Below are 20,181 nucleotides of genomic sequence, written 5' to 3'. Positions count from 1 at the left end.
TTCTTTCTATTCTATTTAACATCCTTCCCTACTTGTAGGATAAATCTCAGTTCAAGTTACATCTCCAATATGTGATATCCAAATGCTTTAGTCCATACAACCTTCCCCTTTTATCTTTTATAGTGGGTACAATTAACACTAACTCTATTGTTTTGTATTGTTATTGTATTATGGCACTTGTCCTCTCTTCCAAAATATCCTATAAATTCTTCTACAGGAGATGCTACTGCTTTGGTCTGATAACAAAGAGGCAGCTAGATAACAGTGATTCAAGAGGTAGACCTAGAGTCAGGAAGACAAGAAATTTAAATCCAGATTCAGACATATGTCCTTTAAAATTGCATTTAATTTCTACCTTGGTTTCCTCAACTGTAAAAGGGGGATAATGAAAGCACCTGACAGCATCCAAGGTTGTTGTGAGCATCAAATGAAATACTTGTGAAGTGCTTTGTAAACCACAGAATGCTATTATTATTATTATTATTATTATTAATATTATTATTAATGAACAATTCTATTTGTAGTTTCAAGAAACTGAGATCAGGAAAGTGGAATGGGAGATCTTTTAGGTCAGCCCTTCCTGTGAAAATGTTTTTTTAGTAGAAGCTTTCCCACCATGACCACCATCATCCTTATCATATTTCAATAAAAATGTATTGAGGTTAAGGACAATAGAATGATTTTGGATGCCTTTCTGCCAACTAGAGAGAAGCACTTTCAGGCTAAAGTGAAAAAAAATCTCTTTATGTAAAGTCCCCAAATCTTTAAGTGATGGAGCTTTGCCTGAATCTGTACTGATCCCAACTGCCTATGCTAATTCTTGAGGATCATTGTTTTGAGCAAGTCCCTATCAGATTTTGGCTTCTTCCACTCCCCAAACTCGATTTTTTAAAACCTAATTTAAGGTTGAAAATATGGATATTCTAGAATAACCCATTGCCACCCTCAACTTCAACATTGCTTTGGTTACCTTCGTGCCAACCTATATTATCTTCCCTTTAAAGCTGATCCATTCTAGAATTATTTTCATATCTTTAATGAAAAATTTTAAAATAAAAGGCCCAGGAAAGAGATTATTCTGTAAATATTTTTCAAAAACAATAGAGTACACAAATCGAGAAGATGAAATGTTGCTACCAGTTTGGGACTTAACAATTTACTTTCAGGAGGAGGAGGAGGAAGGCTGAGAGGCAGGGAGGTGATGTCACTGATAAATAGTTTCCATTTTACAAACAGAAGAAACTGCAAAGGAAATTTAATTTCTCTTACCCCAAAGTAAAAAGTAAAATTGATCTTAAGATAAAAAGTCTACTCCAAACACTTCATTGTGGCTTTGAGTAACTATATAGTCGCAAAGATAATGCCGACCAAGCTGTAAAGGCTTTTCCAGTATTGCCCTGATGGCAGCTGAGAACCAGTCTTGTTAAGTCTGAACTGACTTTTGCTTGGTAAGTGGAAGATACATTCTTTGGCCATGAAACAAATAAAAATTAGAATAAAAATGGCCTTATTTTGCCGCAGTTGTGACAAGAGTGAAACGGTAGAAAACAGGGCAGAAATGCTAAGAATCATTATTTACTTATTGGGTTTATAAAGAGCAATTTACCTGTTGGTACTCTATATGTGATCATTGGGTGTAGAGGCAAAAAGTCTCAATTTCTCTTTATTCCTAGATCTAAAATACAGGATTTATGAGTTTAGAAAATTAAAGATACCCCGTACTTTGTCAACTTTGGTTGATTAGAAAAGCTAGGTATCCTAGTAGCACACTGAACTTGGAGTCAAGAGAAGCCAAGTATAAATTCCACTTCTGTCATTTACTGTGTTATCCTGGGCAAGTCATTTAACATCTGTTTGCCTCAGTTTCCTCAGCTACTAAAGAGATATAACAACAGTACCTATTTCACAAGGTTCACAGGCTCAAATGAGATTATATATAGACATGTATATATGTGTATTTGTGTATACATTTGCATATATGTACCCATATATACATACATACACATGGGTACATATCAGCACTTTGTGATATATAAAGCATGGCTCTTATCTGTGACAGCAATGCTGCAGACATTTCCACAGTACACATCACAGTCTCGCCCAGCCCATTTAACCAGAGATGTTCTTGCCCAAGTCTTCCCATAAATACTTCAGAGAGGATCTATTCAAATGCACAGAGGCTCTTCTCCTATTTCATTAACTCAGGGAACAATGAAGGCTGACCGTGAAAGGAAGCTTGGCTTAGAGAAGGACTTCTCCATTTAAGAGGCAAAAAATCCTGTAGTCTTTGCTTGAGAAAAGACTTTTTGCCTCTTAAAAATCCTGTAGTCTTTTCTCAAGCACTGATTAGCTGCATGACACCAGAGGTTTGATTTTTTTTTTTTTTTTTTTTTGCTTCTAAGAAGTAGGGATGATAACCCTGAAGTAGCAATCTCCCAGAGTTACTGTAATATCAAAGGAGACGACAAAAGTAACAATCTTTGGAAGTGAGCACTCTCTCAAAGAGAGTTAGAGATGATCTGTTGGCTTTCCTACATTCCTGGTGACATTCTCCATGTCTTTTATGCTACTTCTTGCACCATGCATCATAAGCACACAATGCAGCTTTCCACCCTCCTTCTCTTTGAGTTCTGTGTTATTCCATAACTCACAGCTCTAGAGCAAAAACTGAGAATATTGCCATTCAAGGGATGGGATTTTGTAGTAAAGTGTGCTTAGTATTATAGACTCCCTTGCTCAATTTACATCATGTTAAAATTAAAAGGTGAATGTCAAAAAAGTTTGCTAAACTATTTTTAGCCCTGAAAGGCAGAATAAAAAGAGTGCTTCCATATACCTCTTTCTTATTCTGTATTAGTATTAATGCAAAAACTATCATGGAATTAACCTACTGAACCAAAAGGAAAGTACTACTTTATCAAGAGCATTGATAACCTGGAGAGTGTGGCAAGAGGCTGGTCCACTTCATGTTTATTAGAAACATCACCATTTGCAGTTTGTGGGTTTTTTGGTTAGCAATTTTTGTCGGCAAGATGCAAGAGCACCTTTTCTGCCTCATTATTGATAACTGCTGCTGTTAGAGACTACATCCTTAAGCAAAAAAAAAAAAAAAAACCACTCAAATAATCTACAAATTGCTAAATGTCACTATTAAGTTATGGCATTGGATAAATATCTCAGATAATATATGTGTATATATATCTATATAGGTATATAGATACATATTTAAACACACAATTTTTAAATGCTTATTTCAACCACATATTTTAATCATACTCAAGCTAATTGGTGAAACACTTAAATTTGGAGTTAAAGGATTGATGTTTCCAGAATCATGGATTTTTAAAATCATGGATTGAAAATAAGAATAGAACCCTCTTCCCATATTAACAAACTGTTACTTGTTTTGTGCACATGGAAACGTTTAGTTGATTAGTGTGGCCTAGAAAGTAAAATATGTGTTTCCTGGCACCTAGGTAGTTGGAAAGATAACATGAATTGCATCAAATTCGGCTGTGGTTATTCAAGTTTCCAGAGCCAAAGAGAGAAAGTAAATAGTTTGAGGTTCTCATTAAGTTAGTCTGTTCTGCACTAAATTTTCCATAAGCAACTTCTTCTCCCCTTTCCTTTCCCCTAATTCTGATACCCTTTTCACATTCAAACTTTTAAGAGAGAGAAACTATCTTGGGAAAATGCAGGATTGCCACAAGCCAGGCTGCTTCAAACAGCTGCTGCTGCTGTCGCTCCCGGGTGCAATGTACTTGCATTAGATAAGCTTCTTGGTCCTGATGTCCTTCCCATTCTAAATGTTGCAACTGTATGCAAAGTACAGCCCTGTCCACATTTCTGATATTGAAAAAACACATTTTATAAACTCTTTCAACTTATTGTAGCCTTCTATTTCAGAGGGTCACTTATGAACTATGGAAAAATACCATGAGTATAAAAAGGGGCTGAGTCCTAGTTATATATATATATATATCATAGGAGATCTTGATTTGGAGAAAAGGAAGGAAGGAAGGAAGGAAGGAAGGAAGGAAGGAAGGAAGGAAGGAAGGAAGGAAGGAAGGAAGGAAGGAAGGAAGGAAGGAAGGAAGGAAGGAAGGAAGGAAGGAAGGAAGGAAGGAAGGAAGGAAGGAGGGAAGGAAGGAAGGAGGAAGGAAGGAAGGAGGAAGGAAGGAAGGAAGGAAAAAAGGAAGGAAGGAAGGAAGGAAAAAAGGAAGGAAGGAGGGAAGGAAGGAAGAGAGAGAAGGAAGGAAGAAGAAAGGAAGGAAGAAGGAAGAGAGGGAAGGAGGGAAAGAGGAAGGAAGAGAGGGAAGGAGGGAAAGAGGAAGGAAGAGGGAGGGAGGAAAGAAGGGAAGGAACAGAGGGAGGGAGGGAGGGAGGGAAGGAGGGAAAAAGGAAAGAAAAGAAAGAAAGAAAGGGCGTGAAGGAAGAAGGGGGAAATGAATAAAGAGGAAAAAAGGAAAAAAGGGAGACAAATATAGTAAGAAAGACAGAAAGAAAAAAAGAGCACCCCATACATTCTTGTCCTGTATGTAATTAAAGTTCACACTTTCTGTAAATTACTCTTAAGAATAAATCATATAAAGAGGTCAGCTCTCTTGGGAATGTGGTATCAATGGAAACAGCACAATAGATAGAAAAATCAAAAAGTCTGGATTCAGATCTCTATTTTGCAGTACTGTGTAAGTCATTTTCCTTGATGCCTCAGTTTCCTCATCTGTAGAAAGAGATCATGGGAGTAGCTTTCCTCTATAGTCCCCTCCAGCTCCAAAATCCCATGATCATTTCTGAATACATTAAGAGAAGTCACACCGAGCTCCTTTCAAAAAGTACATGAGCTAATGTTCAGGTAAATGTTTCAGAATGAGTTGCTAAGTTTTCTAAAAGGAGTACCATGACAATCTCAGCAACGCAATCCTCCTGAGGACCATACCAATAAAGCTGCCTGGCTAAGGCACCAAAGGCTGAAAATAGGTAATTTCTATTTCCTTTGTTCTAATGATGAAAATCAAACTTTGGTCCAAGAATAAATACCAGTCACTGCTTTGGGCTGAAAAGAAACAATCGCACGGCCAATCTCAACAAATTGAGGAGGGAAGAGAAGGTATGTTAGATCAGCCCATACTTCTGAAAATACTTTTCAGTGGGAGAAATACCATCACCACCACCAGCAGTTACCTCATGCAGGCTACTTCAAACAAGCAAGGCCAACAGAATGATCATGGATGCCTCAACTTGCTAAGAGCCAGAGACAAGTTAATCAAGAGAAAATGAGGGCACTGATTCAAACCTGCTTGGGCTGCTTTTTAAGGAAGCCTGAACCTTTCCAACTAACTCCTCCCTCCAAAGCTCTCCTAAACTCTAAGGCACCAAGCAAAATTGTTGATCAAATGTTTAATTAATACTTATTAAAACTAGGAGGTTATTTTTAGGTCAAATTTAATATGGAAATGAATTGCGTTTTTATGTGTTGTATCTCCATTTTATTGGGGCTCCTGGGATAATCAATGAGTATGATACTTTGATGCCCATTTTAAGAGCCCATTTTAAATGACAGAGTTTTGTAGTTGTTCTAAGCTTTTCTTTTATGATGCTGTTGACCATATTTTTCTTCTAAGTTCTTGGCCATAAACACAAGCTCAAATTATATGTAACACTATTTCTCTGAGAAAATGGGATCCACTCTACAATGTAATTTTCAGGAACACATGGTAAAAAGCAGGAAACTAAAATAATGCCCCAAGTCTAAGGTGTGAAGATTGACTTAATCTCTACTTCTCTTCCCTTCCCCCCCAATCATTTCTTCTGGTCTCCATCCTCAATTTATATCAACATAGTACATTCCAGTTTTCAAAGCTTTTCCTCATGGATACTCAAGGAATTATTTGTGGTATATATTAAAGCATGGATTATTTATTAAAAACTCCATATGATAGAGCTGAGGTGCAAATTGATCCAAAGTCACACAAGTCAGTGTGCCAGCACTAAAGAGTGAGTTCAATCAAAAGGTGGCCCACCAACTTACTCTGTCCTAGGGTTTTCAAAATGACAATGACCATCACTTGAAAACAGAGCCCCATCATTAAATAGAGACTTCTGAAAAATTCTACACTATTGTACAGATGGGAAGAATCAATGAGGAAGAAAAGAAAAGACCATCCTGATTCTTTTATGTGACTTTGGTCCAATCATTTCTCATATGCAAGCTTCAGTTTCCCCTTCTTGCAAAATAAGTAGGCTGGATTCTGGTATTTCCTTTTAAATCTAAATCTAGATCTTATGAACCTTTTTGGAGTCCTTAATCCAAACCCCCCAAAAAGACATAAAAGGAAAAAAATTATAAAAAAGAAATAAAAATATTATAAAATTCACTTTTTAAAAATTCACAGTTCCTCCCACCACCATACCACTCAACTTTAGTTGCATTAGAATGTGAGTTTCCTGAAAACTTAGTTTATGGTTAATCGGTGGCGCTTTCTTTGTATTCTCTAGGGTTTAGGACTATATCTGATACATAGTGGATGTTAATAAATGCTTTTTGATTTAAGAAAGATTTAATTAAAGCAATGTCTTATGCATTTACATTTTAGAGAAAAATTTACGGTGATTGAGAGGCTATAAGCAACTATAGGTTTGGGAGAGATAACTCCCATTGAAACAAGGTAAAGCATGACATATTTGACATGGTCACAAGGATTTTTATTAAAATCTTAGAACAACACATTAACCACAATAGTTGAAATGTGTACATGATCACACAGGTTTCCCCCAGTTTTGTTTCCAGGTCTACTGACACATGAACAGGACACAAGGACTCCTAACACTAAGAAAAAACAATTGAGACATTTATGAAATGTATATAAACCTCCACTCCCACTTATCCTCATCTGTCAGCATGATGTTATCAGGGACTTCTATAATTTCCATAAACAATCATTATATTTTACCTGAATCAGTAGCATTATATTGTTTGAAAAGAAAGTCTTTCCAAATACCAGCTACTTTGCAGCTATTTTCTCCAAATCCCACCCTCCATGGTAAAGATTTGGCTTCTCTTTTAAAAAATGCACATAACAGTCTCTTAAAACAGGCAGACTCTTACATGCCCGGGATGCCTGATAGAAGTTTTGTCAGTCTGCCAAATGTTCTAATTTTCGCTTACTACCAGGTGCTGGTTCCTTCATATTATTTACTGAGGAGCAGAGTTCCAATATCTCTTTTACTCCCAGGTGAAAATAGTCACTTTAAAAATATACATTATTAAAATAACTATTATTAATGCTCTTACCTGAAAAGTTTAAATAATTCTGCATCTATGCAACATCGTTCTTCCAAAAACTCAACATATTTTTTGTTCCAACTAAATCTTATCTAGGTCACAGGATTTAGGGCTAGAAGTAATTCCAGGGAAAACATAGGAGGGAAGTGCCACAAAACTCCCCAGTGGCCTGAATCAGATTAAAATGTACCTGGGGAATGTTTGACAAAACATTTTTTTAAAATATAACATAGATAATGTGAATTTTTGATTTTCAAAGCAAACTTATGCAACATTAAATTTCTACTTGAGTTTGACACCACTAATGTAGACAAGGAAAGTGAAACCCAGAGAAACTAACTCATTTGCTCAAGGTAATAAGTAAAAGAATTAGGGTCAAATCCATGGGTTTCATGTTCAGTAATCCCTTTCCACTGTCTCTTGCTGCTTCTTAGGGATCCAAGAGAAAGCATATCATAAACAGATTTCATATGAAATTCTAAATGATAATGTCTGAAATTATTTTTATAAGAAGGAACACCATATATTTTCACAAAGGATAAAGTAGTCCTGATAAATGTAGAGCAGATGGAACAGTTAACAGACATTTCCATCACAGCTGAAGATGTAGATAATCACTTACAAATTCATTCAAAAAAGCATCTGTGAAATGTCTACCTATATGGGGCACTCTGCTAGGCCCGGTACAAAAGAATAAAGTTCCCAGGGGACAAGAGTACTAATTATCCAAGACAAAAAAGTAGTTACTAAAAAATCAGAACATAAAGCAGATTGTTCAGACAAAAGAGTAGAATTATACTCAGTTCTAAAGATATAACACAGTGGTTCTCAAACTTGTTTTCAGTATCTTTATCCTATTAAAAATTATTGAGGATCTCTCCAAAGCATTTTGTTTATCTGGGTTATATTTATAGACATTTACCATATTGGAAATAAAAACTATTTTTGAATTTGTAGACCCTCTAAAAGGGTTTCAGAGATCCCCAGGATTCTCTAAACCATACTTTGAGAACCACTGGTGTAACATGACTACTCTTCTCTTTGTCTATCACTCATTTGTTCTTTATCAAAAAAGTATCCCACTTGTTTTTCTAGTCAAATAAATGAATAAATTATCATACCACTATTTTAAAATGGTATTTAGTGAGTAAACCATTTATAACCTTACCTTTTATTCCAATTAAAACAATGTGCAAGTATGACTTGCTACCACACCACCTTCAAAGAAATGTTCTCATTTAATTAAAAAGACTTGTTCTTAAATTGTCTGATCCTTCATGACCCTTTTGATAGTTTTCTTGGCAAAGATACTGGAGTGATTTGCTATTTCCTTCTCCAGCTCATTTGACAGTTGAGGAAAGTGAGGCAAACAGGATTAGTGATTTACTAAGAGTCACACAACCAAATCTGAACAAGTCCTCCTATCACCAGGGTCTACTATTTACTATTCCACCTAGTTGTTAGTTAAAAAGAATATTTCCTGCCCAAAAAGTTTAAAAGAGTATTTACAGCCTAAAAATGGTTCATTTTCCTAGCATTAAAAACACCAGATCCAGGTATCCAAGAAGGCTGGGTTGAAAAATTGTTACAAATTCACTTATGTTGTGCAATCATAATTAGTCCATAGCTATAGATTAAAAAGTTAAGATGAAAATTAATTAATTAATTTAACTAGCCTAACCCATCACAACAGGATTTTTATGAAACTCAAAATGAGATACTATATGTAAAGTACTTTGTAAATCTTAAGGCATTATATAAATGTCAGTTATTTCATTTATTTCATGTGTTTATCAAGTTGTATGATAACTAGAAAACAGAAGAAATGTGCAAAGTTTCCAGCAACTGGGGGAATAGCTAAAAAAAATCCTGGTACAATGGACATAGTGGCAGATTACATGACAATATGAAGATTACAAAAAGATACAAGATGATGCAGAGTAAAGAGATCAGAATCAGAACAATCTGCATGATGGGTCTTTCCTCCATCAGTAAAATGAAGGAAGGAAACTGGAGGAAACATAAGGGTTCTGGAGTTTAAAAGTCACACCTCTGATGCTTCCTATTTGACCTGTGGGTGTGATCTTCAGCAAGTCACTTAACAACCTCTCTGGACCACAGTTTCCTCTTCTGTGAAATAAGGGGATTGGACTAGATGGTCTCTGAGTTCCCTTCCAGCCCTAAATCTATAACCTTTTACCCTCTAATGTTTTTTCCAGCTATAAAAATCTAAAATAAAATACTTATAGTACATGTTTATACATCAGAATTTTTTTTTAAATACAGAAGAAAAAGAAATCAGAAGGAAACAAAGAAAATTTTTTTTGTTCTGTTAAAGTTAATGTATGTTTTCTTTAAAAATAAATTGAAAATAAACTTAAAATTTATAGTTTTAGGTGTAATTATTTTTTATTTTTCTTAACTGATGGAATGTTTGCTTTTGTTAATGGTTACTAAGTTTAGAATGAAAATGTTAAGCAGTTTTTAGAAGGGTTTTTTTTGCTAGAAAAAAAAGAAATTCCACATACCAATCCTTATTTTATCATTAATTTCCATTACATGATTGGAAATGTATTCCTGTAGAGAGGAATTCATACCCAGGAACTGGAGAAGTGAAGAAAACTCAGTGATCAGCAGATTTGAAACCATAATGTCCCCTTCAGGAATGCCAAAATGGTTGGTTTTAAAATTGAGTTTGTAGCGATCACAATTGTATGAAGGAAGAAATTGTGCATTCCTGAGCTGTTGGTCTAGATTCCAACAAGGTATGGGTAAAGAGGAAGGGAGGAATAAAGGAAGAACACAGCCTTATGTGTTTGGAGCATGAAAGAAAAGGGCTCGTAGTCTCACAGTATTGTAGAGTTTATTTATACAGAACTAAAATGAGTATTTAAGGTGCATTTTAGAAACTGGCACATGGTAATGGGTCTGGTCTAAGAACCCGAGTTAAGTGACAGGAAGGAGAAATTCAACTCAAGTATAGAATATGGAATTAATGAGTGTTACAGAATCACAAAGTCAAAAGGGGTTTGGGGGTCTTAAGAACCACCTTATACAACAAAGAACAAGAATTCCCTTGTACAATATGCTTGGAATATAGGCATATTCCTATATATGTGTGTGTGTATATATATATATATATATATATATATATATATATATATATATATATATATATATATATATATATATATATATATATATACATATACATATTTACATTTACCTTTTTGTAACTTCTATCCATTTCCAGTCTGAAGGACAGATTCTCTGGAACCAAGTAGAACAAATCTAATCCCTCTTTCAGAAGACAACTATCTAACAAAATCAAGTATTTGAAGATAGCAATACTCATTTATTACTATTTGGAAAAAAGGGGTTATTTAACAAGCAAAAGAAAAAGACTATAAATGGGGATAGTATCATGATTGATACTATATAAAGTTCATTTCTCAAAATTTTCTAAAATATTTCTAATCCACCCCCCCAAAAAAAAACCCTTTCTACTGGTCAAAAAAATTCCCTTTATATCCAACTGAAATATTGAAGAATGAAATAATGGAACAAATCTAATTTAGTGCTCTAAACCTTTGGAAAAGATGAGAGAAAGCTAAAGAAAACTCAGTTTGTACTTACTCGCAGTATCCTGTGCCATTTTGGTAGGTAACACATTTTCCTTCATTTACACAGGGTTTGAAAGCATCTCGACATTGTATTGCTTTAAAAAGAAAACACACAAAATATAAATTAGATGTATCATTACCACTATACCTTCATATACTCTATGATCCAGCCCAGCCCTCAAATTTCAATCAGATCTGGAATTCCCACCACAACTAGTCTAGCCAACAAAACACCTAACAGAGCAAAGAAGTAAGACTCCAATCCAAGAAATGGGATTCTCTCCCCCCTGGTAATCTGCTTTTTTGGTCATAATTGGCAAAATACTTTATTCCATGGCATCCCAAAAGAAAGGATCTCTCTAATACAATAACTTCAGAGGAGTGTTCTGATAATCTATCAGTGAAAAGGGAGGGATAATTCAGAAGAAAACTTTTTTTCATTTTTGACTTCAGTACAACCTAAACTTCAGGTGGATTTTTGGAAGCTTCAGAACTGTTCATTAGAATCTGCTTCAAATTTATTCCTTCCTCTTTTTCATATATTTTCTATATTACACCTAAGCAATCTTCCCAAAGTCAATCATTCCAAGCCCTCTACAAGATGACTGGCTCCATTCTGATTTTATATTACTTCCCTACATTTCTTCTTGTTGTTGCTCTTTTATGTCTCTGTTCCAGCAAAGATACTGGAATGATTTGCTATTTCCTTTTCTAGTGGATTAAAGTAAATGGGGTTAAATGATAAGCTCAGGGTCACACAGCTAGTGCCCGAAGTTGAATTTGAAATTGGGTTTTCCTGATTCCAGAACCTGCTATCCCCCTCACTTAATTCTATGCATCAGTAAAACTTCAAAATTCTTCATGTCCCACTATACTCTGTTCTTGTCTGTCTCTGTGCTTTCACATCTTCTGTTTTTTATGCCCCAATTCTCCCTATTCTTTAAAGGTCCAATTCAGTTCACTCCCAATGAAAGTTATCTTTCCCACTTTGAATGTGTATAGCTTTTTTTCTTGAACTTTTCTTTTTCACAAATTTATCTGGACATTTGTCCTGCTCCTCCTTTTCTTCCCTATTATACTGTAAGCACTCTAAAAGCAAGGCTTTAGTCAGTTCTCCTTCCATATTTACTCCAAGTACTTAATAAATGTGCATTGATTGAAGTGAATAATCATATCTCATCTTAAGAATTTCTGAGTAGGTCTCTTGAAGGAAAGGATAGCAAATGGCATCGAAGCCAGGAAGACCTGCCTTCAAGGTGCACCTCTGACAAATACTGTCTAGAGACCCTGGGGAAATAATTTAACCTCTGCTGGTGCACTGGCAGAGGGCAATTCCTTACCTGAGATGTTCCTATGCCACCAAATCACGGATTCAGTTCTTATTCCTATAACCATAGGACCAAGAATAGCTATGTTCCTCAGCCATATAGCCCAACCCCTTCTTCCATCACTCTAGAAATCATCCCATGGAGATGATACCCAGCAATTGCTTCTGCAGGTCCTGAAGTCCTTGCCTCCTCAGCTATCATAGCTACCAAAGACCAGAAAAGACAGTCCTCAAAGCCACAGTCCTTACTATTATTGTATGACTCAATATTGAAATATTAAAGATGTATGACCATTTGCTTTGCAGCTACAACCTAAGAACTATGGGACCTTTCTATCTTGCAGCTGAAACCTTCTATTTTTGTTGTCTTCCCTATTAAAATGTTTATGCCTTAAGAACAGGGGTGGCATTCTCCTTTTGTATTTGTATTCCTAAAATTCAGCAAAGTGCTATGCATATAATTTACATTTAGTACATTCAATTCACTTTAATAAATTCAATAAATATCCCATCCACTCATCATCCATCCATCCATCCATCCATTTATCCATCTACTCATTATGCATCTACTCATCAACTTATCCTTCCATCCATTCACCCATCCACTCATCCATCCATTTATCTATCTACACATTTATCTATCCATCCATTCATCTTTCCACTCATCCACTAATCCTTCCATCCATTCACCCATCTATCCATCCATCTATCTGTCCATCTGTTATTCACAATCAATGACAAAGTGAAATTGACAAAGCGTAAGAACTTTTTCTCTCACAAGAGAGAGTTTTTTTGGTTGTTATTTTCTTAAATGAAATGTGCTGTACTCTAAATCATTGTTTCATGTGTGCAGACGCACATGTGTGTGTGATGGACCCTTTTGGCAATGCAAGATTCCCTGCCCTAAATGGACTAGCCACATTGAAGAAAGGCAAAGAATCTAGAGTTTCCTTCTAGTCCTGTGATTCTATAATAATAATAATAATCAAAAAGTTTTTTAAAATTTACATAGCATGTCATGTATATTATCTTACGGGAGCCTCAAAACTATTCTGTGAGATAGATGCTACAAGTATTATAGCTATTTTTAAAATGAAGAAACATACATAGAGCAGCTTTTCGAAGATCCCCTAGCACTATGCATCAAAGGAATGATTTTAAAGTAAATGTACCTGACTCTAAAGTCAGTCCCTGGGCACTCAAACTTATTTTGGTCTTGTTTCATTTTCACTATATTTCCATAAAGCCAAAACAGGAAGAAACTGTGTAATGTAAATTCAAAGGGTCCTGGACCTTGTGTCAGGAACCTTGTTTTAAGTCATGTGTGGGACAATTGTGACTGAATCTTCAGGATAACTAAGTCCTCTTGGCCTTCCATGTTCTACTATGAAAGAGTCAATGGATGTTTCTTATGAGGAAAACCTGGATAAATTGCTACATATTATATAAATAATTACTTCAGGATTCTCAAATCACTCAGCATTAATAAACTAAGCAATTACTCTGTAACCTATGCTGAAACAATAATTTTACATTATTATAATTTTATCGACAAAAAAGCTGAGGGCCAAAGAGGTAAGATCACACACATAGCAAGTTTGTGGCAGAGCCAAAATGAGAACACAGACTACAGAATCCTGGTTCTTAATCACTCAGTCCCCTTTCCCAACACAGCTGCCACTAGGAGCATCCAAGTTCAGGAAGAGGGTCAGCTTACTGTCCATATCCCACTTCCCTGTAGGGCTCACATTCTCCCTCTTCCCACACTGATAAGCCCAATGCAACAACTATAATTAAAACAGTTAATGTCAGGTTATTTCCTCCATACCAAAGTTCTCAAACTGATTTCTCCATTCTCTTTGGACATTTTTATTTGTTTCAATATGAACTTCCTGGCTTCTTCTATTTGCTTTTTTTTCTTTAAAAAAATAGGAAAGGAATGTATAGAACAATCCCATGCTCTATCCAGGATCTTTCCTTCTTCTCTTGACAGGGTGATATGGCAAAGTGTCCACTGACTTGGGAATTGGGAAATAGAGATTCTGGGTGAACATGGACAACTGAGTTTACCTGGATGGAACCTGACTCCTTCAGTTATAAAATAAGAAGAGACTACATCTCTAAAATAAATTCCAGCTCTAAAAAATCTATGATCTGTATATAGGGCCATCCTCATTAAATACATCAGAACCCAACACACACTTCTGTTCTGCTGTAAAGCTAGATCAATTCAAACAGTTATATAGTAGGACCTTACTTTTCTCCCCATGCCCCCAGTTTTTTTTTTGGAGTATGCTCCTGGTAACTGTGCCCTTCCAGGTAAAAATTTGAGCATCCACAGACATCCTCTGTCTCTTTCCAGCTATGTACATTCATTGCCAGGTTGAGTCCCCTCCACATACAAATTGGCTACTGAGATAAATGTAACAAAGGAGTGAACTGATCCTCAAAACACTTTTTCCTTTCCTACTTCAAATAAGGAGAATGATCCAATTTCACTAATGACTACTAAGAGCTTTTTCTGCCTCCTCAACTTCAGGCTGCCATGACCACTATTCTACAAGGCAAGTCTGGGTCTGGAATGGGGCCATTTCTTTTCTGCTTTTTCTTCCCCAGTTTCCTTCTTTCTCCTCAAATGGAGGAGCTGAGGCAAGCTTGATTCCATAAAGGTCCTGAGAGGCCAGAAAAGCAGCAGCTACCAGGTCTACCCAGTGATTTAGCAGCAGGAGAAAGTAAGGGAAGAGTCAGCATCACAGAGAGAAGATGATGCTTAGAATACAATTGGCATTTGATCTGACAATACTCAATGAATGGTTGATTAGAAGAGCTGCCAAACTAGAATAAACCTTACTCAGGCTTCCAGCAATCATAAACTGAATTTCTAAATCCTCTTTAAATTATTCTGTTGATGCACACTGTGATTCTTTTGTGTTTACCATCACTTTCTGTGTGGGAATGAAATGACCTGTCTGATACCAATTCACAGGATGTACTAGAAAATGTTTTTACTTTCCTCCCTTTTGAGAGAAACCTAGGACTAATACCAAAAGTACTATTACTGTAATTAGCAAATCTCCTCAGAAAATCTGGGTAAAGATGAGTGAAGAGTCAATAAATATGAGAATTAGGAAGCTTACTTCTTTTATTGAGAAGTCAAAAGTTCCCACAGAGCTAAACACTGGGCAAACCACAATGGTAAGTAAATGGAGCATACTGGCATAAGTCAGCAGTCCTCATGACCTCAGAGCGCTAAGCACTGTGCCAGACAAAGACTTAGAAAACCTTTCTGTGCAATGTGCTGTATTAGGTGCTAAAGATACAGAGATATAGAAAACACAAGTCTTACCTTCAATGAGCTTACAATGTAGAATTAGAGTAAGGCAGGAATGCAAATATCAATAAAACATATTAGAAGATATGAATCACATAAGGAAAGTATAAGCATAAGCCTGTGCAGAAATCAGAAAGGAGGAAAGCAAAGACCGAAGATTAGGGAAGCTATTCTGGAGAAGAAGGTAGCATATCAAATTGTTCTTTATGAATGAAAGAGATTGGAACAGTTAAGGTGACATTGTGGATAGAACCCTCATCATAGAGTCAGAAGGACCTGAGTTACACACCTCCTAGATGTGTGAGCCTGAGCAAGTCACTTAATCCTGTTTGCCTCTTTAAAAATGAGTGAAAACAAATAAAAATAATAAAAGAGTGGAAGGGATCTCAAGAGGCAGAGTACTATAATCTAAAAATAAGGAATGCCATGGAGGCAAGAAAGATGAACAAAGTACACAAACTTGAGTGCAAATTTAGAAAGGAAAGATAAATTAAAGCCAGGATGTGGAGGGCCAAGGAGAAATGGCTGGTAATAGGATGGAAGATGGTCAACTGAGGTCTCGAGAAGCATTACCAAAAATGTGAATAATTGCTATTATTATAGTTGATGTTTACATAACATCCTTTTACAAGGTTTACAAAATCCTTAAATATTTATCTTCTGATCTTCACAATAATCCTCCAAGTTAAGTGTTATTATTCTCATTTTACAAATGAGGAAACTGAGGCTGAAAAAGATTAAGTGTCTTAACCAACATCATAAAGCTAGTAAATATCTGAGGTGGGATCTGAACTCAGGCCTTCATGAATACAAATCCAGAAATATATCAGAGACATTTAAGTTAGGTTAGAGAAGGAAAGACTATGTAGGCAGATAATTTAGGCAGCTACTCTTAATGCAAGCAATAAGAATCTGAATTAGGATGGTATGGAGGGGAGGAGTGCAGATGACAAAAATTAGGGAAGTAGAATAGATAAGACTTGAAAAACTGGTTGATATTAGTGAGGGAAAGAGGAAGGGAAAAGCCAAAGATGATTCCTAAGGTCATAAACCTTAATAACTGAGAGAAATATGGAGCATTAAAAAAACCCCACAGAAGTATAGATTTGAAGGGATCCTAGTAGGTGGAAAGATCCTATAAGGTCTTTTGTTTCTCTAGCTACAAGATGATTCTGGAAACTGGGGGATTCAAAAAACCCAAAGCCTGTTTTTATTAAGTAGTCTGACAGATCATTACAGGAAAGACTCTCAGAAACAAACAGGCCAAAATCAATAACATTTCGCCGAGGCAATCCAGAAGCTCTGATCTTATTTAGCAGAGCAAATGTTATGACCAAAAGGAGGAAAGCACAGCAGGCTAATAATTAATTATCTGATCAATAGAATCATGCTACCTTGAACCCCTTTCTCCCTCTCTTAATAGATTACTGAGCCACTGATGAGAGCTTTAGTAAATCCCTACTAACCACATTACAAACCACAAAAAGAGAATGGTAAAGTAACACAATGTGCAGCCTAAGCTGGAGAAGTGATAAGAAAATGAAAACTTCAAATCTTGTTTTTAACTGCTTAAGTCAACCAACAATTATTAAGCACCTACATACGCTCATAACTGGGGGTACTAGAACCTAATGACAGTGCTTAACTTCAAATCTAGTAGGAGGTTAAGGTAAAAACAAATCAATATAACTTGGAAGGTGATGGTAACAGCCATCAAACAGGGGCATCAGAGTTCCAAAAAGGGATTATTTCCAACTATCAGGACCAAGAAAACTTCAGGGAAGAAGTGGTCCCTAAGCCTCTAAAGGATGGAACCAGGCAGGGAGAGAAGTATACAGAATATATTCCAGTCTTGTGATCAATATACACAAATGTATGAAAAAAAGGGCAAAACCAAAGGCTGGTAGTAACAAGATGCACAAAATGGAAAGAGTCTTAAAAGACTCTGGACTCTTAAATGTTTGAATTGAATTATTTGTTGAAGTAAGGCTGGAGAGCCAAGTCAGAACCAGAGTATGGGGAGTCTCAAATGCCAGGCCATAGGTTTTCACTTCTTAGCTCCCTTCTAACTGCCAGATTCAAAGACAAATGTTCCCTCTGTTTTTATAGTTTGGGATACTGATGAACCACCCTTCTTGGCTGATCTCTTCTCCCTCAGCATCTGTGGTATTATTCTCTTCTTGGCCACTCTTTTTCAATCTTCTACTGGTTCTTTATTGTTCCCTATGTGTGAGAGACAGAGAGACACAGAGACACACACAGAAAGAGAGAGAGAGAGAGAGAGAGAGAGACAGAGAGACAGAGAGAGATGAGAGACAGACAGACAGACAAACACAAGGAGACAGACTGACAGAGAGAGTGTATGTGTCTGTCTGTCTCCCAACACTTTTATCCTACATTCTTTTTTTCACTATATGTTCTCCTTTGTCATCTACCATAGATTCAATTATTACTTCTAAACAAATCTATATATAAACCCAAGTTTCTCTCATTAATTCCAATCTAACATTGCCAACCACCTACTGAATATCTCCAGCTAGATAACCCAACAAAATTTCTTTTTTCAATCTCAACATGTTCAGAGTAGAATTACTTAACTGTTGAACAGAACTGGATTAGATGTTGGACAATCTAGCATCTGGTTCCAAATGAATTCATTTCTGCCACTGGATAAACTATACAAAAAAATTTAATACCATAAATGCATGGGTGTAGGGCAGAAAAATTTTTTTTAATATTACACACGATAAATGATTTAATCAAGTAGATTTGAAAATATTGGGGATTTTCTTCCAATATAAAGAAAGCATTTAAACTTATCAAATAGTTCTCTTATTTATGTTTACACAGTAAAAATGACAATTCCAAATCTGCCATAGCTACTGCCATAATAATCAATTATTCAGGAATATGCAACACTCATGGGACATCAGTCACTAAGGCTGAGACAAGAGTAGCAATAACCCAACCCAATAACGTCACATCTTTTCTGAATATCCTTCCAGGCTTCCAATAAAGCCTAACCCCTCTTTTATTTCCTCTAACATTTTCAGGTCATTTTAAAATTCTGGCTGGCTTATACTTCCTTTCTCTAACCTCCAAATTAAAAACATAAGCCTCTTTTAGAAAGGAACTATGATCTGTTGATTTTAATAATACCACAAAATCAGGTTTTTATATCTGGAAGATAGCATTTCTTTCTTATCTCATTACTTCTGACTATCAGCCATAGCTATAAAAAGTGGTATTTGGTAAATGTTTACTAATTAAAACCAGTCCTACGTACTATGAAATCTTTTTTAAAAGTGGTAAAGAATATAGAAGATAAAGAACATATTTCACTAGTCCAGGTTATATTCATGTAAAATTGGGAGAGCAATCTCCAGGTGTCACCTTTGTACTCTTACAAGTATATAAAGTCCTTTCAGAATTCAGAATTACCACCTTTCTGAAACTGGAAATTTAATCTCTATGAAACTCGAATTTCTTTTTGATTCCGTCATTGCAACTGGCTTTTATTACCTCACATCTGGATTAATGAACTAATCTAGCCAGTCTGCTTGACTCCTTTCAGTGACCTGTGCACCTCCCCTTCCCCCATCAATCTGTACACTACTCATCTACTAATATTCCTTAAAAACCTTCATTATAACATCCATTTCCTCCTACTTCTCTCTGTATCCAATCCAAACTTTTTTACTGGATACAGACTGCATCCAAACACAGAATTTCAGTCAAAAGAAACTTAAAAAGCCACTTATTCCAAGCTGAACCCCAAACAGAATTCCCTTAAAAGATAGTCAAAAAGTGATCATGGAGCCCCAGCATACAGACATTCAGTGAGGGAGAAGATAATCCTGTCCAAAACAATTACACCACCATCCCCTTTTTTTGGGTAGCTCTAATTGTTAAGAACTTCTCTCTTGATAATAAGCCTAAAACTGATTTCTCTTCTCCAGACTAAATATTTCCAGCTCCTGATTCTCATATAACATGGATTGGAGGGACCATCACACCCTCATTCCTGGAAACTTTCTCTCATAAATACAGCCCAAGAACACATGAGCTTTTTGGCTGTGCTGTCACACAACTGACTCAAGTTGAGCTTACAATACACTAAAACCCTCATCTTATACTTGGGAAGGTGTTGTTTTTGAACCTAAGAATGTATTACCCTACTCTGCCACCTTTCAAACCCTCTTTCCCACTCCATCCCACCAGACACCTACTAATCTCTCCAAACCTGTCTTCTCGCGCTCATTTAAATACTTCTGGAATATTTTCTCCTCCATCAGCATTTCTGCTATTGTTTTCTTCCCCTGGCATCTGCTCCCTTCTACCTGATAAAAATCCAACCAAACATCAGGATCCAACTCAGTTTCCTTTTATCCCTGTGTCCTTCTGACTAATCCAATTTTCACTAATCTCCTTATCTAATGAATTCTTATGGTACCAATATCTCATTTAATTCTATTCTATCCTAAATACTATATAACTATATTAACCTCAGTTAATTCTATACTATATATATTGTTTATGTCTATATTTGTTATTGGGTAAAATTTTCTTCCATATTTGTTAGTTTGATCTCCTAAACTAGATGATAAATTCCCTC

Source organism: Antechinus flavipes, chromosome 4 (genome assembly GCF_016432865.1).
Source record: "Antechinus flavipes isolate AdamAnt ecotype Samford, QLD, Australia chromosome 4, AdamAnt_v2, whole genome shotgun sequence".
In the NCBI taxonomy this organism is placed as follows: Eukaryota; Metazoa; Chordata; class Mammalia; order Dasyuromorphia; family Dasyuridae; genus Antechinus; species Antechinus flavipes.
This window is presented reverse-complemented; position numbering follows the sequence as displayed.